The following is a 21,968-nucleotide window of genomic DNA, read 5'->3' as shown; positions in this document are numbered from 1 at the left end:
GTTTAAGTAGTTCTAAGTTCTAGGGGACTGATGACCTCCGCTGTTAAGCCCCAAAGTGCTCAGAGCCATTTGAACCATTTTACAACGGTGTCGGCGCCATCCATCCCGCCTCCTCTGCTACCGGGACGAGCAGTTAACTACATGCAAGTCCCTTCCACGAAGCAGTCGGACCCGTCCGCGCTGGTGGCGTAGTTTTAAGCGCGACTCTGCTGGAATATTCTCTTTGGCCAGCCGTTAACCACGTAATGCTCCTCGGGCCACGTTACGATGTCGTCAACTCGCACGAAAGAGCTGCACGCCGTTCCGCAGCCAGTGGGTTTTTATGGGAATCATCTCCCCAGCAATAAAGCACCGCGGTCGGTGTTCGCTGCGGCGTAATGGCGTTCCGGTAACGTGTGCGGCCGGGCGCGGCGGGCGCGGATATTGCGAGCGGCGACGCTCTGCTGGCGTTGTGGCGGCTCGTCGCTGCGCCTCATTAAAACCGCTATCGTCTTTTGACTCACACCTTACAACGTCGGAAACCTGAGATGACCTCTAGTAAGCTTCCTAGATCAGCTACAGAACTACGAGTGGTGCTACAAAATATCATAATGTCCACTATGTGGAACTATTGCCATAGGATGCCCTCTCGATACGCTATTAGACAAGTATTGCCGACTTAGCTTGCATTTATCGCGAATTTCTCGCTCGGCAGAAAGATCCAAGGGACTAAAAAACAACAGGGGACTACCGTATATAAAGAGGGTCTACTGAGCCATTCTGCTTAGGGATGGGAAATTACTGGCCATTAAAATTGCTACACCACGAAGATGACGTGCTACAGACGCGAAATTTAACCGACAGGAAGAAGATGCTGTGATATGCAAATGATTAGCTTTTCAGAGCATTCACACGTGGTTGGTGAATGCTCTGAACAACGTGTTCACATGAGGAAAGTTTCTGACCGATTTCTCATACACAAACAACAGTTGACCGGAGTTGCCTGGTGAAACGTTGCTGTGATGCCTCGTGTAAGGAGGAGAAATGCATACCATCACGTTTCAGACTTTGATATAGGTCAAATTGTAGCCTATCGCGATTGCGGTTTATCGTATAGCGACATTGCTGCTCGCGTTGGACGAGATCCAATGACTGTTAGCAGAATATGGAACCGGTGGGTTCAGGAGGGTAATACGGAACACCGTGCTGGATCCCAACGGCCTCGTATCACTAGCAGTCGAGATGACAGGCATCTTATCCGCATGGTTGTAACGGATCGTGCAGCCACGTGTCGATCCCTGAGTCGACAGATGGGGACGTTTGCAACACAACAACCATCTGCACGAACAGTTCGACGACGTTTGCAGCAGCATGGACTATCAGCTCGGAGACCATGGCTGCGGTTACCCTTGACGCTGCATCACAGACAGGAGCGCCTGCGATGGTGTACTCAACGACGAACCTGGGTGCACGAATGGCAAAACGTAATTTTTTCGGATGAATCCAGGTTCTGTTTAGAGCTTCATCATGGTCGCATGCGTGTTTGGCGTCATCGCGGCGAACGCACGTTGGAAGCGTGTATTCGTCTCCGCCATACTGACGTATCACTCGGCGTGGTGGTATGGGGTGCCATTGGTTACACGTCTCGGTCACCTCTAGTTCGCACTGACGGCACTTTGAAGAGTGGACGTTACATTTCAGATGTGTTACGACCCGTGGCTCTACGATTCATTCGATCCCTGCGAAACCCTACATTTCAGCAGGATAATGCACGACCGCATGTTGCAGGTCCTGTACGGGCCTTTCTGGATACAGAAAATGCTCGACTGCTGCCCTGGACTGCACATTCTCCAGATCTCTCACCAATTGAAAACACCTGGTCAATGGTGGCCGAGCAACTGGCTCGTCACAATACGCCAGTCACTACTGTTGATGAACTGTGGTATCGTGTTGAAGCTGCATGGGCAGCTGTACCTGTACACGCCATCCAAGCTCTGTTTGACTCAATGTCCAGGCGTGTCAAGGCCGTTATTACGGCCAGAGGTGGTTGTTCTGGGTACTGATTTCTGATTATCTATGCACCCAAATTGCGTGATAATGTAATCACATGTCAGTTCTAGTATAATGTATTTGTTCAATATACCCATTTATCACCTGCATTTCTTCTTGGTGCAACAATTTTAATGACCAGTAGTGTAGTTCGTAACTGTATAGCACAGCGTGTTTCAAAAACAATGACCTAATTTCAAAAGTCCATATTTTTATTGATAAAAAAATACTACAAACATGGGATGAATTGCAATATACTCACAAAATCGTGAAGGTTTAGCTACGCTATTACGAATGGTCTAAGTGTCCAGCAGAGGCGGCTCGAGCAACACATTTTCACATTTCTACCACGCTTGATATTCAGTGATGAAACTACATTGATTGTAACGTGGGTCTGTGAGGACTCCCAAACCCTCACGACATTATTGGGAACGAAAAAGATTCGCCTAAAGTGGACGTTTTTTGTGCCATTTCTTCTTTTTTGAGCAAAACACAGTGACTGGAATCAGCTATCCTCAAATGCTGCAGAACTGGCTTTTCCACAACTTCAGGACGATTCCGACGGTTTCATTGTACAACAGCTTCTGCCTTAACGCTGGATAGGGCACACCCCGAGACACTATTGTGCATTCTTGGCCCCCCAAGTTCACCAGACGTGACGCCATCCGATTTTTTCTTCATCCGCATCTACCTCTACATGCATACTCTGCAAATCACAGTTAACTGCCTGGCAGAATGTTAATTGAACCACCTTCACAGTGATTCTCTATTATTCCAGTCTCGAACAGCGCGCAGGGGGGGGGGGGGGGGGGGGGGGGGGAGGAATGAACGCCTATATCTTCCCGTGCGAGTTTCTATTTCCCTTATTTTATTATGATGATCGGGCAACGGCTTTGCCGCAGTGGATACACCGGTTCCCGTGAGATCACCGAAGTCAAGCGCTGTAGGGCGTGGTCGGCACTTGGCTGGGTGACCATACAGGCCGCCATGCGCTGTTGCCATTTTTCGGGGTGCACTCGGCCTCGTGATGCCAATTGAGGAGCTACTCGACCGAATAGCAGCGGCTTCGGTAAAGAATAGCATCATAACGACCGGGAGGGCGGTGTGCCACTCGTGGTCTGACGACGGAGTGCGTTTTTTATTATGATGATCGCTACACTCTACGTAGGTCAGCGTTAACAAAATATTTTCGCACTCTTGGGGAGAGAGTTGGTGGTTGAAATTTCGTGAGAAGATTCCGCCGCAACTAAACACGCCTTTGTTTTAATTGTGTCTACCCCGTATCCTCTATCATGTCAGTGACGCACTCTCCCCTATTTCTCGATAATACAAAACGTGCTGCCCTTCTTTGAACTTTCTCGACATACTCCATTAATCCTATTTGTAAGGAACCCATACCGCTGAGCAGTACTCCACAAGAGGACCGACAAGCGTAGTGCAGGCAGTCTCTTTAGCAGATCTGTGCGTTTTCTGTTTATTTATTTAGTTATTTACACGTCAAGTTCCGTAGGACCAAATCGAGGAGAAAATCTCAAAGGTCATGGACCGTGTCAGTACATTAAATTACAACATAAAAGTAATAACAGATAAAAGTAAGATGTTTATAAACCCGAAAAAAGTCAAGCCATAAGTTTAAGTAAACGCAATCAATAATACAACAAGAATCAGCTTTATTTTTCGAACTTATTGCCCGAACCCCCCTGCTTGTGAGCCAAAACTATCCTTTTAGAATGGGAAGAGTTACCCCAAAATATAATACCATACCACATAAGCGGAACAAAATAAGCAAAGTAGACTAATTTTCGTGTCGAACGATCACTCACTTCAGATAGCGTTCGAATAGTAAAAATGCCAGTATTCTTTTGTATATGTGCTGTGTTGGCAGAAGGGCCAACACCTTGTTGCTAGAGGAGGCCGAAATGCACGCTTTTAAGCTCACGCAGATTGGCGTGAGGTCTGGAACAAGGTAAAGTAATTATCCTATAAAGAAAAGAACGTAGTTCTTGGAATACTTAACTTTAATCCGTAAGTGGTGTACATCGGTCTGACGGTACAGGCATCACAAGTTATATATCTATTGATAATGGCTCCTTGCTAGTTCGTAGTAAATGACGTAGCTGAAGGCTATGCTAACTATCGTCTCGGCAAATGAGAGCGTATTTGTCAGTGTAGCATCGCTAGCAAAGTCGGCTGTACAACTGGGGCGAGTGCTAGAACGTCTCTCTAGACCTGCCGCGTGGCGGCGCTCGGTCTGCAATCACTGACAGTGGCGACACGCGGGTCCGACGTATACTACCGGACCGCGGCCGATTTAAAGGCTACCACCTAGCAAGTGTGGTGTCTGGCGTTGACACCACAATATGTATGCACATAATGTAAAGCACCACTCACACCTGTGTGCATACATATGTAAAGTGCATCGCACAGTTTTCTCTGCTGTAAGAGCTTAAGAAGTCTGCTCTGGAACCTAATGGCGTGGATTTTTCATTGCAAGTAACCGAAGCATCTACCATCTTTCCTTTAATAATTTGTTTACATCACTTAAAATCGTTGTGAGGCACAATTACAGATAAAAAAACATTGTCTCACATCTTGTTTTCGTCGTAGGGCACCATTATCCCAAAGAAATTTCGCCAGTTGGGGAACCAAAAGGCGAAAACTAATCAAAAAGTGAACCAGCCGTCTGAAGATGAACCTGTCGGTTCAAAACCGGTTATGGCGCTATTTAAATAAATAAATAGCATTGTAAAAAGCGGCTGGTTGCTGTTATCTTCTGTGTAAGAGTCAATCTATTTTTCGTGCACAGCCGTGGGCTCAAAATGTCAATTTTTGACAAAATAGCGTTAAGCTTACCTCGCCAAATTAGAGGTCGCGGTGTAACCTGATACCCCTTCAATGTCTGGCGCGCAATTTCGTGTGCTGCATTCAAGTCCAGGATGTAACCTGATACCCAGGTCACTCATCTTGGACAGCTGTGTGACGCAAAAACGGCGGTTCTGCCTCAGATAATTATCTAAGACTGTATCACCCTCCCTGCTTTGATACAAGTCAAGAAGACAGAAAGGACGAAAAAGCCAGTCCCCACATCCCATCTCTCTAGACCAACAAGATAATGGCGAGAAACCCCGCTTTCTCACTAGATTCAAAATGGTTCAAATGGCTCTGAACTCTATGCGACTTAACGTCTGAGGTCATCAGTCGCCTAGAACTTAGAACTAATTAAACCTAACTAACCTAAGGACGTCACACACATCCACGCCCGAGGCAGGATTCGAACCTGCGACCGGAACGGTCTCTCGGCTCCAGACTGGGGCGCCTCGAACCGCACGGCCACTCCGGCCGGCTTCCCACTAGAACAGTTGCTTATGCCTAGTTGTTTGTGCGCTGTCCAGTATAGTGAAAGGACCTGTGTTGTTTGGGATCCAGGTGTGTTTTTATTTGGTTGTGAATAATAAGTATACAACAAATTAATTATATATATATATATAATTATATATTAATTATATATATATATATATATGTGTGTGTGTGTGTGTGTACCTTAAACATGTCTGATTTTACTGTGTGTGGAACATAGATTGTTCTTTTTAGTCAGGAGCTGTAACGGTTTTGGCTTTGTGGAGCTCGCTCTTGGTTTGGCCACAGTGGATTTCCCGCTTTTTTAAACCATCCTATGAACCTAGACCAGTGGAGCAAATGTGACCCTGTCGTACAAAACCTGCACAGTGGGTGGGTGGCCGTCATTTCTCAGCCATTTTTATTTCAAGAAATTTCTTGAGATGTGTGGGTGACCTTGGAGGAAGCTTATCATGATATGTGACAGACCTTGCATATACATCATATAAGAGCACCACAAGCGTGAGCGGTGTTTCGGGTTACACCGTGGCAGTGAGAGAAGGTCGTTATCTTAAAGAGAACCCACGCTACCCCACTAATGAAGCTACAGGAAATAATAGAGTAAAAGTAAGTACGTTAAATCAGAGTTCGTGATACAATAACAGTGACGGTGGTGATATTTCTTATAGTAAAGATAACAGCATTGAATTTCTGCACAGGATTTTTAACATAATACATGTAAACAAGGTTTCATCTACCCTCAGTCCTAAGCATTTGAAATAGTGCAGTTCACTAACTGTCCACACTGGGACAATAAGATTTCTTTTTTACAAGATTTTCTTGTCAAAAATTGTATGTATTGCGTTTTGTTCCATTAAGCAGTTGCTGGCCTCTGAAAGTCAAGTGCCGACTATCCTATTAGCTAATTCATCTATATTGTGCTCCACATTTTTCACAGTAACCTTTGTGTCATCTGAAAAGGCAATTTTTTTTAATTATCATCATCTTCAGTGGAAAAACCAATGAATACGAGGGTACCCGTATTCCGACAGATTTATTTGGATCGTGTGACGATCGTGATTACATGATTCCTTCTCTCCATACTCACTCTCTAATGCAACACGGACCATGGAGCAGTCGCATTAATGTAGCCACCTGTGAAAAGCCTGAATAACCACATTTTGCAGCACAGACGTGCAGGAAAAGAGTTACTGAGGTCCTGGAAGTTTCGAAAAGGGATGTGTAGCCATGCTGAAACCAGTATCATGGGCAGTTGCGGTAGGTTTCTCGGTTGAGGATTCACGGCGTGAACAGCACGATTGAGATCGTCCCACAGAGTCTCGACCGGTTTTAAATCCGGGGCGATAAGTGGCCAGGTGTGTGCAGTACCCTCATCCTCGTGCTCTTCGATCCACGTATGTACACTGCGAGCTGTGAGACACGGTGCGTTGTCGTGCTGGTAGATGCCATCGTGCCGAGGAACAAACTGCATGTAGGTGGTACACATGGTCCCCAAGGACAGATGTATTGATCCACTTCACCTTCCAGAATGACTAGATCACATGGAATGCCACGAGAACATTGCCCAGACCATAACGCTCCCTCTTTCGGCCTGGACCCCTCCGACGATTGTTGCAGAGTGTTTTCTTTCTGTCCAATGGAACACAAAATGTGATACATCAGAAAAAACGTCGCCTCTCGCCACTCAGTGGACGACCAGTATTGGCGTGCAAATTCCAGTCTTCGCGGCTGATTAACAGCAGTCAGCATGCTGCATGAACCATGCACCTGCTATGGAGGCCCATGAGCAGCAACGTCGCTGAGGAGAGGCTATTGGTACCCGCTTGGTTCATCTGGGTAGTCAGTTGCTCAACAGCCGTTTTGGACGCCAGACAAATGGCTCCGTTTCTGCATTATAACGACGACGACCCCCCCCCCCCCCCCCCCCCCCGTATTGCTTTCACCTGCCGTCTATGAGTGGCTATTTCACGGTGACGTCGAACATGGTGGTCACATTAATGTGACTGGATCGTGTAGAAGTGTACATTTAGGCTGTTCAGGAAATGTTTCACTTTGAAAATCACCTTGTCGTCATTTTAGAAATGCCCCCCTGCACAGTAGTTCATTGATCCAAGAATGTGGATAAAGTCACTTGTGCCTTGTCAGCAGGACACGAGACAAGATTTAATAATCAAAATTTTGTAGTATACAGAGAAGTTGCAGCATTAGAAAATTGCAGCGACATGCAGGAAGATCTGCAGCGGATAGGCACTTGGTGCAGGGAGTGGCAACTGACCATTAACATAGACAAATGTAATGTACTACGAATACATAGAAAGAAGGATCCTGTATTGTATGATCATATGATAGCAGAAAGCAGAACAAACACTGGTAGTAGTTACTTCTGTAAAATATCTGGGAGTATGCGTGCGGAACGATTTGAAGTGGAATGATCATATAAAATTAATTGTTGGTAAGGCGGGTACCAGGTTGAGATTCATTGGGAGAGTCCTTAGAAAATGTAGTCCATCAGCAAAGGAGGTGGCTTACTGAACACTCGTTCGACCTATACTTGAGTATTGCTCATCAGTGTGGGATCCGTACCTGGTCGAGTTGACAAAGGAGATAGGGAAGATCCAAAGAAGACCGGCGCGTTTCGTGACGGGTTATTTGGTAAGCCTGATAGCGTTACGGATATGTTTAGCAAACTCAAGTGGCAGACTCTGCAAGAGAGGCGTTCTGCATCGCGGTGTAGCTTGCTGTCTAGGTTTCGAGAGGGTGCGTTTCTGGATGAGGTGTCGAATATATTGCTTCCCCCTACTTATACCTCCCGAGGAGATCACGAATGTAAAATTAGAGAGATTCGAGCGCGCACAGAGGCTTTCCGGCAGTTGTTCTTCCCGCGAACCGTACGCGACTGGAATAGGAAAGGGAGGTAATGACAGTGGCACGTAAAGCGTCCTCCGCCACACACCGTTGGGTGGCTTGCGGTGAATAAATGTGGATGTAGATGTTGATGAACAGCATGTGGGTCCGTCCATTGTACAGAACGATTAGGGCCGTTGTCGTGGGACAAAACATCCCTACGATCTTCTGTCTTGACAGCCTCCTGCAACCTCATCAAGACAGTTCAATAGTCTGCTGTTACGACTGTCTCACGTTTACGAGCATAGCATGATACTTTGGCAGTCCCAAAAAGTTCTCAGCAACAGCCTGCCCAATAATGGTTGGTGTTTCGACTTTTACAACGGTTTCACAAGCTGCGACGTAGTAGCGAACTGAACAGTGACCCGAATATAGAATAAATTCCCTTTACTTCACGTCTATGATCACAGTATAGTAGTAAGTTCCTATGGGACCAAACTGCTGAGGTCAACTGTGCCTAGGCTTACACACTACTTAATCTAACTTAAAGTAACTTACGCTAAGGTCAACACATACACCCAGGCAAGAGGAAGCACTCGAACCTCCGAAGCTGGGGAGGCGCCGAACCCTGGGAAGGCGTCCCAGACCGCGCGGCTACCCCACGCGGCTGTGTGGTCACAAATTTTTTGTCATCAGACTACCGGTTTCTGTCTATGATGACCATCTAAAGATAAACATGCCCTAATATTCTATCTATCTATCTATCGCTTGAGCTTTGTCCCGCAGTGATGCAGGGTCAGCCATCGTTAATAGGATTTGGCATGTGGATGTTTACGGGGTGGCCGGATGCCCTTCCTGCCGCCAACCCGTACCCCCCTGGGACGGTATTAGTGTACCCCAACTGTCTGGGTCGAGTGTAATCCATGGAATAGTGCGAATGTGTTCAGATGTCTGCGTGCCATGTAACTGAGACGGAACATGGGGACCAGCCCTGTATGCACCTATCGGGATGTGGAAAACCGCCTAAAAACATCCAGGCTGGCCGGCACATCGGCCTTCGTCGTTAATCCGCCGAACGGATTCGATCGGGGGCCGGCGCGCCTACTCGAGTCCAGGAAGTAGCGCGTTAGCGCTCTCGGCTACCCTGGCGGGAAAACATGTCCTAATATGCTAGATCCATATTGGCATCGTCAAACGCTGGCGCTGATTTTATGTTCAGCATTTGACGATGTCAATGGCTCCTTTATATTAGGACATGTTTTTATGAAACATCTGAAGATGGTCATTATAGACTGAAACCGGTAGCCTAATGACAAACAATTTGTGACGATAGATGTGAAGTAAAGGAAATTTATTTTACAAAGGTGGTGAATCCACGTGTGCCCACTGCTTGCTCAGCTCCTTTGTTTCGGGGTAATAGTTGTACACCAGCACTCGTTCTTGGTGACTAGACTGGACTATCCACATACACTTTTTGAATTGCTGCGAACAGATGTGCATTTCAGCGGGTGGCGACCTTATCATGTTCAAAATGCCGTGCAAGAAACTGAAAACCTGATCCGTGGATCATTTTGACTTCGCCTTTATCGCCTCGTCTGTGACACGCCGGACTTGGAGCACCAAGGTCGACCCTTCCCTTGCTATTCTCGATTCTTTACTGAGATATGGCCTGCCATTTTATTTACAGTCATTGAGAGTTCTTTGACCACCTTCGAAGCGTATGCTCCGCCTAATGGCTGTCTCGTATGGTTACCGAACACATGCACCATCTCAGGATTGAATGTTGCAGCGTTGTTTCCTTTCAGATGCAGAAAATGAATCACCATACTCCCCTTTTTGAATGAGCTGCGCCATTTTTATGTGGTTCCTCTAGCAGCGTGCCAGGGTACCATGCTCCATGGATTTCCCTCTGCACCAGGAGTGTGCTTACGTAAATGAAGAAAAAGAACGAAACTTTATTTCTTCGATGTGGTACATAAAAATTTACGACCATCTCTCGCATATGAAGAATAACAGCGGACTCAGAACAGTACCGTGTGCCATAATCAGATTAAAATACCTTCGCCGTTTGCTTTACAGGTCGGAGAAATGACGCGATGAATTGATGAGCTTTTTACCAAAATTCATAACGTTCCACCTTATGTAAAACTATTCTGCGGAAATTATTTAAGAAGTTGTTTCTCTCTCATGGAGCTCAAAGCATTGAAGCTACTTTTGTTGTCAGTTTTTTCACCGTGGCAGTATTACTTTCGTAAAAAAGAAAACAAACCGTCTTCAGTCACAAGTCGAGATCGTTGTTTCAGTACAGTATAAATATTGAGCCTCGGGGGCTCATCAAGTGTTTATGCAGCAGTTAATGTCATTATTTGAAATCATGTTACTATTGATGCTAGGAATATTACAAGGTTATATATTGTGTTATAATGAAGCTACGATTCTACAAATCTGAAATTGTTTCCAGCAGTGATTACATTCGCTACGGTCGCAGGTTCGAATCCTGCCTCGGGCATGGATGTGTGTGATGTCCTTAGGTTAGTTGGGTTTAAGTAGTTGTAAGTCTAGGGGACTGATGACCTCAGATGTTGTCCCATAGTGCTTAGAGCCATTTGAACTTTCTTTTTTTTAGTAATTGCATTGTTTCTACGTGCGCCATGACTAAATATATTTACAACCATGCGAACACTTTTCGTTTTAGAACATATTTGCACAAAATTTAAACAACTTAAATAATATCTAAATAAAAAATCTCACATTTCTGAATACACGCAGATGTAGTTGTTTCTAAGATTAAATAAAGGGGTTACTTTTTTTCTGTTATTTGAAAAATAATTTTTTCTGAACGTACTAGATATCACAGTATGCCGTAAAATGGTTATAAGTATTAAATTCTGCTTCCATTAAAATAACGTAAGAAAACTTTTGAAATTAGTGAGAAATATATACTGTTAGATTCATTATGTTAGAGTAACAAGTTTTCAGAATATAATTCTTTGTATAACAGTATTTCTAGTTTCCAGAATGAAATTTGCACTGTGCAGCGGAGTGTGCGCTGATATGAAAATAGTGTCTCGGTCCGGCACACAGTTTGTATCTGTCAGGAAGTTTCAATATTTGTAGTTCTTCTATCAGATCAAGTCATCTTCCATTATTTTATGTCTGGACTACGACTGGGCTGCTGCGGATGCAATTTAGTGTATGTCTGTTCCGAAACTTAATTTCCTAAAGTAACATCACGCATATGCATAATTACGATAGTGACTTTTATTGTCACATGTTTTCGAGAACAGTTAGAACATTTATGTGATAATATTTGTTTGTTACGGTCAGTTGTATTCATTAATAGTGTGAGCCGGAAAGCTCGTGTTATGGCGTACTGAAGTCAACATTAACGTAACGTTCTGTAACACGTTTTAAGATTTGGGAGTAGTTGCATGCGACATCACTGCAAGTGTACAGTTCACAAGTCCTGACAGGTAAGCATTCTCACGATTGATGGAACGCCCGTGCAACCGAAAGGAAACTAGTTCAAAATTTTCAAATGTGTATGAATTCTTAGGGGACCAAACTGCTGAGGTCATCGGTTCCTAGACTTACACTAACTTATGCTAAGAACAACACACACACCCATGCCCAAGAGAGGACTGGAACCTCCGGCGGAAAGGACCGCGCAATCCGTGACGTGGCTCCTGTAACCGCGCGGCCAGAGAAATTAGTCATCTGGGTTGTAAGGCGCGGCGTTTCAGCCACAGTTGCAATTGGCCTTACTTTCCTTGAGATATGAAAAACGTAGAAGAGGTGAACCACTGAGCGTACCACAGTGCTGTGACGCTTCACACACTGGATGGGCCAACCACTTCACACAGCCCCTTCTCGCTCTAGGTGCGTAATTTTCCAGCACCGTCTGAGCTATTTTACGACGTAATCTGGAGTGTGACGATGATGGGTTATCAAGGTTTAATATCATGGGAGAGTTGCGTAAATTGGCGCTACACCGCTCTTTTCGCTGTAATTACACGGTTTTCCATCCCCGTTCTGAAACCGGAATTTTGTTAATAATTTTAAAACTAATGAAGACACGGTGATGAAACTCGAGCAGCGGTGCGCTGGCTATGCGATAAATTTTGTATTGTGGTGCCTGATAATGCAACACGCCGGGAACACTCATAACCGCCACCTTCTGTCCTGCTTGCTAGTGCCAATGCATTACCTTATTTCTAATATTTAGTTGTGTCCCTGTATGCAATATAATTGTAGTTTAATGGTGTCTTCGAAGAAGAGGGTAAGTGTACATTTATCTTCTGGAGCAATAGCGAGTTTTTCGCGGGTCGTTATTGTAACGCCAGTGTGTGATATAATTCTGCTCAACTCTTTTCGTAAATCCGAGATCGACTGCGACCAATCGATTAATTACAAATCGATTGCTGCAGAGGAAATGTGCTTTCTTTCGTCATAACCTAAATTATGTGCTACAAAAGTTGGTTGAGATATAACATTACAGGCACTTCTACTGCTCCATAAAATTGCTTGATATGATCCGTCCGTTTCCATATCGATCTTTTCACTTTATCCGTTGTCTTCGTGTGGTTCAAGTTACTTCATTTGGTTTCTCTTTTAGAAATTATACCCGGCTATACAAACTTGTACTGGATGTCAGAGCCGCCTCTTATTCGCAGTGCCATAATCGGTTTTGTAAAGGATGGCTTCCGTCAACTAATCCTACAAAGCCTGATATGAGAACACTGCTCATCTTAATTTTCTCTTTTTTCCTTAATGTACGATGTTTAATTATTATAAATTAATGTTAAATACTAAACACGTCCTTACGTTCTGAAAAATTATATCTGTTTGGTGAGGAACCGTCTTTCGGCTTATTAGGCCATCCTCAGGTGACAACTCAATGTCGTAAATACAGACACGACGTGCGACTAACACAGATAACATGTAAGTCTGCAGGCTTTCGTAGGCGTTGTCACTGAAGTCAAAATGTTCTGGATCGTTAAATCGTGTCATATTTCATCTAAACGATACACGTTTCGACCTCTCGGCCGGGATCTTCTTCAGAATCTTGTGGTATTCCTGTTAATTGAACACTGTCAGAGACCAGTGTCGCGTTCTCTTATAAAGGGGAGTTTCCCGCGCTTGCTCTGGAGAAGTGGGATTACTGGGAAAAATTCCTGTGGCTACCATTGCTGGGCCATCATCGTTGGATAGTGAGTAGAATATTCCCGCGCTAATGCCGAAGAAGGGGGTTATTCGCTAAATCGCTTGTGGCTACCATTTGTGGGCCATCGTCATTGGTTAGAAAGGCATTTTTACCGCACTCACGCTGGAGAGGAGATATTTAGTAAAATTACTCCTGTTGCTATTGGTGAACATCATCATTGCCTAGAAGCGAAACGGTCAGAGCAAGTAAGGGGGAATGTTTATCGAAAGTATTATTGTCCGCAGAGCTGGTTGCGGCAAAGTGTATGTAGAGGAAACGTGAAGGACTATTAAGGACCTTAGGGAATACGAACGCCACACGCGGCCAAAACAAAGTGTGAAATCGGCGGTAGCGGAACGTCACGAGAACTGTGGCCCTGACATCGATTTAGTAACGTATGTGTGCTAGCTAAGGAAAACAACATTTTTAGAGGAAAATTTCAAGAAGCGATTGTTTCTAAGAACGCATGTAACTTCAGTACAGAGGACAACTATAGATTTCCCGGATCGTGGCTCCCCGCCATCAAGGAAGCGAATACGCGGCAGCGGCGCGCGAGCAATACAAACAGCGTCCTGGGAGCCACCTCTGACGACAATAATACTTTGTATAAACATTCCTCCTCTCTCGCTCTGCCCGTTGGCACTCTAGCAAATGATGGTGGCCAACCAATAGCAGCAGGAGGAATTTTATCCAATAACTCTTATCCAGCGTAACTGCAGAAAAAATCCCTTTCTAACCAATGACGGTAGCCCACCAATGATATCTACAAGAGATTTAGCCAATAAACCCTTTCTTCGAAATTAACTGGGTAATAGGCCTACTTCTCTTACTATTCAGTGACGATGGCCCTCCGATGGTAGCCCCAAATTTTCACCCAATAATCCCATTTCTCCAGCACAAGCGTGAGAAAGCTCCCCTTTATACGAGAAGGCAACTCTGGTCTCTAACAGTGTTCAATCAACAGTGGTCACCACAAGACGCTGAAGAAGATTCCAGTACAGGGGTCGAAACGTCAATAGTTTAGAAGAAATATGACGCGGCCTAACGACCAAGAAGATTTTAACTTCAATAGACAGACATTATTTACACATAAGATACAACGATGGCGTGTAGAGTGTTTACATAGGAAAGAATTACATTTTTGTCACACAGAAATAATGACATTAACTACAGACGGAAAGGCTGTTTTTTGTGGCTGTACGTTTAACAAATGATAAAAAATAATTCTTAATTTAGAATTTCACTCATTTATTTTAAATAAAATTTAATTTAAAAGAATAGTGGTAAAATGTGCTAAACGGACCACCGTCGTGGGCTGTGGAAAATCAATTACAAATAAACCACAGCGAAACCAAACAGAAGATTTTCAGAAGAGGTGGTAAACTCTCACCAGATGACACGCCGGCCCTTCAAACCAAATCCGTACCAAAATACAAATATCTCGGAGTCACACTGCAACAGTACTGACATCATTCAACACCCATGTGAAAGAAAGAGCAACAGCAACAATAAAAGTAATTTACAACATCCAGCAGCTCAAAAACTCTCAACAAGAAAGGCAATAACACTATTTAAAACGGCCATAGCACCAACAGCAACATAACCTGGGACAAATAAAAATTCAGTGACCTTGCAACACAAGAGAAAGTCAAATGTCAAATCCCGCTATAAGAAACGAACCCTGGGCGTCGGAAAGACAGATAACAGTCTGGAGAAATATAAGCACAAAAAAGACACAGTAAATTCAGGGCCATACATTTCATATCTGGAGCCGACGGTGCGAAGTGTTGTGTCGATGCTGGCTAGTATTACGTAGGCAGCAGTTGCATAGCTCTCACAAGGCACTTCTTCCAATTACCTATGACCATGGAGCAAGTTTTTAGCATATGACCAGAAACCAACGTCCATACGAGGCTCCGATTCCTAGGGACATTTAAACGTAACTTCCACACTAGCGTATGTACGGTCCTATAGCTAACGACCGACTAATACTTTGTTCTCAACTGGCGTTCTCGCTTCGTAACCTCCACTTAGTCCATTGGCGCGTTTTCTTACCTCTCTAACAATGAGGGACTTCCCTCCAACTTTCCCCTATCCTATCATCGCAAATCTAACTATGCTTGTATAGGAAATGTCCCCATTCAGAACAAAATTTAAACACGAATACTAACAAAGTACATGTACAATATAGGTAAAACATTATTTATAAGTAAATAAATATCTGGATCTTCCAGTAGTAGCAAAGTAATAGTGTTAAAAATTTACAGGGAGCTTACCGGCAGTATTACGCTGTACCATATCCACGTGACCTTGGAAGCGATGTATTTTGGTCACAAAAATCCTGTTCTACACTTCTGTATGTTCACTCGATAGATATTCCTACTCTCTGATACCAACGAACCTTTTATAATCTATGATGTAAGGCCGATGGCACTTACTAACTGTATAACATCAAAAATTTATATGATTTTTTATTAGACTGTGCAACAATGAAAACATAAATCTAATGAAAATAGCCAATTCCTATCAGTTCTAATGTGCTGATCGGGAATATCACAAAGACAATTCAAAATTAGCTCTAGTTTTCATTTTACACTGTTTTATTACTGTGAGATAATTATATACGGATTTTTATGTTAAATTTGAAATCAAATACTATAATGGTTTGTCAAAGTCGTAATAACTAGTAACAATGGGTTATATTATATTATATAATTTTTTTGACATGCAAGATAGTCTTGTGGCATGTGTAGACATAAATGGTCTAATGAAGGCTCTCAGAATTAATTACAACCCTGATGAGTGGAAACTGTTTATTGATTCGTAAAATGTTGAGTTTAAAAGTAGTGCTTTTACATATTGATAATGAGTTTCTTTCTATTCCAGTTGGGCATAGTGTGCATATGAAAAAGTCATACCAAAACATGAACATTTTACTAGAAGCCATCAAATACAATGACTCTCAATGGCAGATTTGTGGCGACTTGAATGTGTTTGCACTGCTATTAGGTATGCGGCTAGGGTACACAAAATATTGCTGCTCTCTCTGTGAATGGGATAGGCGAGCTCGTGCATCTCATTACAGCAAACGTGAATGGCCCACAAGAAAATCTCTTCAACCAGGTACAAAGAACATTAAGAGTGAACCTCTAGTGACCCTGAGATGATTCTGCTCACGCCCTTGCACAGCAAATTGGGTCTCATGAAAAACTTTGCTAAGGGAATGAACAAATATGGTGACCCGTTTAAGTACTTAAGCAAAAATTCTCTTACTTAAGTGATGCTAAAGTGAAGGAGGGCATCTTTGTACGACCACAGATTCGTGCTTTTTGGAGAGCATATTTTAATGGAATAATACTAGAAACACTGGAACACGTGAGGCAGTACTCACCTTACGACTAATCTTAGAAGAAAGATTAAGGAAAGGCAAACCTACGTTTCTAGCATTTGTAGACTTAGAGAAAGCTTTTGACAATGTTGACTGGAATACTCTCTTTCAAATTCTAAAGGTGGCAGGGGTAAAATACAGGGAGCGAAAGGCTATTTACAATTTGTACAGAAATCAGATGGCAGTTATAAGAGTCGAGGGACATGAAAGGGAAGCAGTGGTTGGGAAGGGAGAAAGACGGGGTTGTAGCCTCTCCCCGATGTTGTTCAATCTGTATATTGAGCAAGCAGTAAAGGAAACAAAAGAAAAATTTGGAGTAGGTATCAAAATTCATGGAGAAGAAATAAAAACTTTGAGGTTCGCCGATGACATTGTAATTCTGTCAGAGACAGCAAAGGACTTAGAAGAGCAGTTGAATGGAATGGACAGTGTCTTGAAAGGAGGATATAAGATGAACATCAACAAAAGCAAAACAAGGATAATGGAATGTAATCTAATTAAGTCGGGTGATGCTGAGGGAATTAGATTAGGAAATGAGACACTTAAAGTAGTAAAGGAGTTTTGCTATTTGGGGAGCAAAATAACTGATGATGGTCGAAGTAGAGAGGATATAAAATGTAGACAGGAAAATGCCAAGGAAAGCGTTTCTGAAGAAGAGAAATTTGTTAACATCGAGTATAGATTTGTCAGGAAGTCATTTCTGAAATTATTTGTATGGAGTGTAGCCATGTATGGAAGTGAAACATGGACGATAAATAGTTTGGACAAGAAGAGAATAGAAGCTTTCGAAATGTGGTGCTACAGAAGAATGCTTAAGATTAGATGGGTAGATCACATAACTAATGAGGAAGTATTGAATAGGATTGGGGAGAAGAGAAGTTTGTGGCACAACTTGACCAGAAGAAGGGATCGGTTGGTAGGACATGTTCTGAGGCATCAAGGGATCACCAGTTTAGTATTGGAGGGCAGCGTGGAGGGTAAAAATCGTAGAGGGAGACCAAGAGATGAATACACTAAGCAGATTCAGAAGGATGTAGGTTGCAGTAGGTACTGGGAGATGAAAAAGCTTGCACAGGATAGAGTAGCATGGAGAGCTGCATCAAACCAGTCTCAGGACTGAAGACCACAACAACAACAACAATACTAGGTGATGAGAAGCATGCATGTGAATGTTTAGAGGCACTCTGTTTACAGTTCTTAGAGAAAAAACGAGCAATAAATTACAAGGAGTTTGTAGATAACATGTTGTCATCTTATGAAAAACTTGGTTGCAACGTGTCATTGAAAATTAATTTCTTAGATTGTCATCTTGACTTCTTCCCCAAAGATTGTGATGCGGTAAGTGATGGTCATGGGGAACGATTCTATCAAGATTTGCCACATTTGAGAAAAGGTATGCCGGAAAGTGGAACCCTACTGTTTTAGCAGATTACTGATGGACTGTCATTAGGGATGTTCCTGAGTGTGTACATAAACGTCAAACTAAGCGAAAACGGCCATCTTCCGAATTTATCTCTGAACAAAATATGTAATTGTATGTACTGTACATATGGACATTTAACATTTGTAATCCTCTATATACATTTGTGACCAGTTAATTTATATATTTTCTTTTGTGCTTTACATAGTTCTGCTACAAAGCAGAATTGGTTCAAATGGCTCTGAGCACTATGGGACTTAACTACTGTGGTCATCAGTCCCCTAGAACTTAGAACTACTTAAACCTAACTAACCTAAGGACATCACACACACCCATGCCTGAGGCAGGATTCGAACCTGCGACCGTAGCAGTCGCGCGGTTCCGGACTGCGCGCCTAGAACCGCTAGACCACCGCGGCCGGCCAAAGCAGAATTAGAAAGTATTTTCATTCATGTAGTATTATCTTCATTTTTTATTAATATTTAACTTCTGTACTTCCAGAATGGCACTGACATTTATCAATGCATAATACGTAACATAATTCAAGTAATTATTCACTTAAAATTTGTTGTGCTGAATCTTAGAACATGAATGCATATTTAGTTAGTAGGTTATTTATACAAAAATGTAGATTAGTTTTCTTGAAAAACTAGAGCTGGATATTTATGAAGATGATGATTTTGTATCATTTAAAACTGAAATAAACATAACTAACTCAAAATCATACAACTTACATATATTCACTTCAAATTTGTTGCTCAGTGTTATTAGAAACCATTTGTTTGAAACATTACTTGAATGTTTTCGCCAAATACGAGAGGTGTTCAATAAGTAATGCAACACTTTTTTTCCTCGGCCAGTGTCAGCAGCGCTGGAACATGCGGACACCCTAATTCGAAGTGATCACAATCAAACACCTCGCTGCACTACTGCACGTCTGTATTGGTAGCGCTGACACACTTATCCACCAGTTGGGGAGCTTATAAAACTTCATTAGACTGTTCTTCCTCTTCTACGCTACAGCTCGGATCTCGTACTTTCCGATTCTTACCTTCCGATTTTCATCTGTTTCGCCCAATGAGGGATACGCTCGACGGGAAGCAGTACGTAGATGATGAGGTGGTTATTGATGCAGGAGGCATTCGCTCCGACGTCGACCAGTAGAGTGGTACAGTGAGGCCATACAGGCCTTCCCAACAAGGTGGCGTAAGGCCGTCACACAGTACGATGATTATGCTGAAAAATAGGGTTTTGTAGCCAGAAGAGAGAGGAGTAATATGGTGTATTGGAATCCTGAATAAAAACACCCTTTTTCAGAAAAAAATACGTTGCAACATTTATTCAACGCATCTCGTACCTTTGCTACAAGCCCAATAGTATGTAGCGCAAGTACAATTAAGAAAGATTAAGAAAGACATGTGAGAAGATAACCAGTCGCAATAGCTAGTATGCAGTGCTATTTGCTGCAGACAAATATGTTGTACAATGTATTTGCCGTTTGTAATGGAGATGCTTTAAAATTTACCGGTGACATCATACTTCTCTCAGAGACGGACTATTTGAAAGAGCAAATGGACGGAATGGATAATAAATTGAAAAAGAGGTTATAAGATGAACATCAAGAAATTAAAGCAAGAGCAATGGAGTGTGAACAAATTAAATCGGGAGATCCTGAGGCAGTTAGATTAGGAAATAAAACAGTAAAAGTAGTTGATGTGTTTTGCCATTAGAGCATCAGAATAACTGACTAGTCGAAGTAGGAAGGATATAAAACGCAGACCGGCAATAGAATGAAAAGAGTTTCTGAGAAAGAGCATAATTGTAACGTCTGTTGGGGATTAATATTGCAACAAGTGTTTTCTGAAGGTATTTGTCTGAAGTATAACTTCGTATGGAGACAAAACATAGCAGTGAACAGCACAGAGAAGAAAAGAGTGGAAGCTTTTGAAATGTGGTGCTACAGAAGAATGCTGGAAATTAGACGGGTAGATCGAATGGTTAATAAGAAGGTACTGCCTCGAATTAGGGAGGAAATAATTTTATGCCACAACTTAATTAAAAGAAGGGATTTGTTCGTAAGGATACATCCTGAGACAGGAAATAATGCTTTGTTTGCTAATGGAGGGAAGTCTGGGGCACGAAAATTGTAGAGGGAGTCTTAAGCACAATAGTAAGCATGTTCAAATGGATGTAGGTTGCATTTGTTACGGAGAGATGAGGCTTGCACAGGATAGACCAGTGCGCAGAACTGCATCGCACCTGGCTCTAGAGTGAGAATCACAACAAAAATTCTTGGCATGTAGCCTTCTAAAATATAAATCTGTACGTAAAATAATCAGAAAACACTTCACATGGTAGTGTGAATCGGTTTGAAATGTCGAAGTACGCTTGGCTACGGGAGTTTTTCTGAATGCTTTCTGAATTTCTCAGCGAGCGGACAGGCGAGGCACAGAGGAAGAGTGAGATCAAAGGGAAGAAAAGTGGGAGTCTTCGGGAGAAACTTCCGCAAACCCCTAGAGTGCATGATGGGGCGGCGTACGTGTCTTGAGCGTCGCGTGAGGGTGCCACCTGTTGCTCCAACACAGCAGTCGTTGCCTTGTTCTGGGCTTCCGTGACGTCACGCAAGAGCTCTATCAGTGCAGGAACATCACTGGCACCTGCTCAAAAATGTGACAACACTCCCTGTAACACAATCGTCGTGTATCTTCTTCAGAAGCATCTGATGTCCTCTGCTACCACGGGGAAAGTAAATTTTTGGTACAATAATTTAATGTCGCCTAATTTGACTCGCCATTACAGCTGTACAACCATGGTAGTAGATGGGACCGTACATGAACTGTCTCTTGATTTTAAGGATGCCGGTACTTTGACGTAAATAGAGGGTAGGCAAAATGAAACCAGCACGACAAATATGTCATGCAACGTAAGAAAAAAAATGGTTCAAATGGCGTTGGGCACTATGGGACTTAAAATCTTAGGTCATCAGTCCCCTGGAACTTAGAACTACTTAAACCTAACTAACCTAAGGACATCACACACATCCATGCCCGAGGCAGGATTCGAACCTGCGACCGTAGCAGTCCCACGGTTCCGGGCTGCAGCACCTAGAACCGCACGGCCACCACGGCCGGCATGCAACGTAAGACAGGCAACCTAACTTACCTCGTCCACAGTGAGTTCGGATGACGTAAGTCGGGCTGCCTATCTAGAGGGGAAGAGAAATTGACGCCTTCCAAATGTAAAATTTTTTGTGATATAAGGTACATTTTTTAAAAATATATCGTAGCTGGAGAGCTAATACGTTTATAGTGTATGTGTATACTCACATGTATTGTGTCAACAGTGAAACACTGACATTGCACAGTCCTGACTGATGACGCGTATATTAATGTTTTTCTACATGTGCTACATTTTTTAAAACATTGTTTATTTCTGCCTGTAAATTTCTTACTGTCCAAGTAATAGACGTAATACTGTTTCAGTATAATAAAATTAGCCGTCTACATTTCAAAATTACTTGATGTTTCACCATTTTTCTCAATTTTCCTGTAGCTCCTACAGTTTTTAAACTGTACACACTTACGTTCATTACCTCATTATACTCGTTTATTCAATTAAAAATGTTTCTGATTTAAAAATGTAAGCTAAAGGAGTAGAAAAATAAGTGATAATGAATGTTACTACTTTGACATGTCCTATATTACACGTACATTTACTGTACACAATGT

At 42.9% G+C, this 21,968-nt stretch overlaps 1 pseudogene; it reads left to right on the top strand.

The window, feature by feature from the left end:
• The first annotated feature begins 2,911 nt into the window (after window positions 1-2,911).
• Window positions 2,912-3,029, top strand: LOC124778240 (annotated as a pseudogene).
• Window positions 3,030-21,968: the final 18,939 nt, after the last annotated feature.

The sequence above is a fragment of the Schistocerca piceifrons genome, chromosome 2, assembly GCF_021461385.2.
Source record: "Schistocerca piceifrons isolate TAMUIC-IGC-003096 chromosome 2, iqSchPice1.1, whole genome shotgun sequence".
NCBI lineage: Eukaryota > Metazoa > Arthropoda > Insecta > Orthoptera > Acrididae > Schistocerca > Schistocerca piceifrons.
Note: the sequence above shows the minus strand (reverse complement) of the source record. Positions and strands in the feature narration are given on the sequence as shown.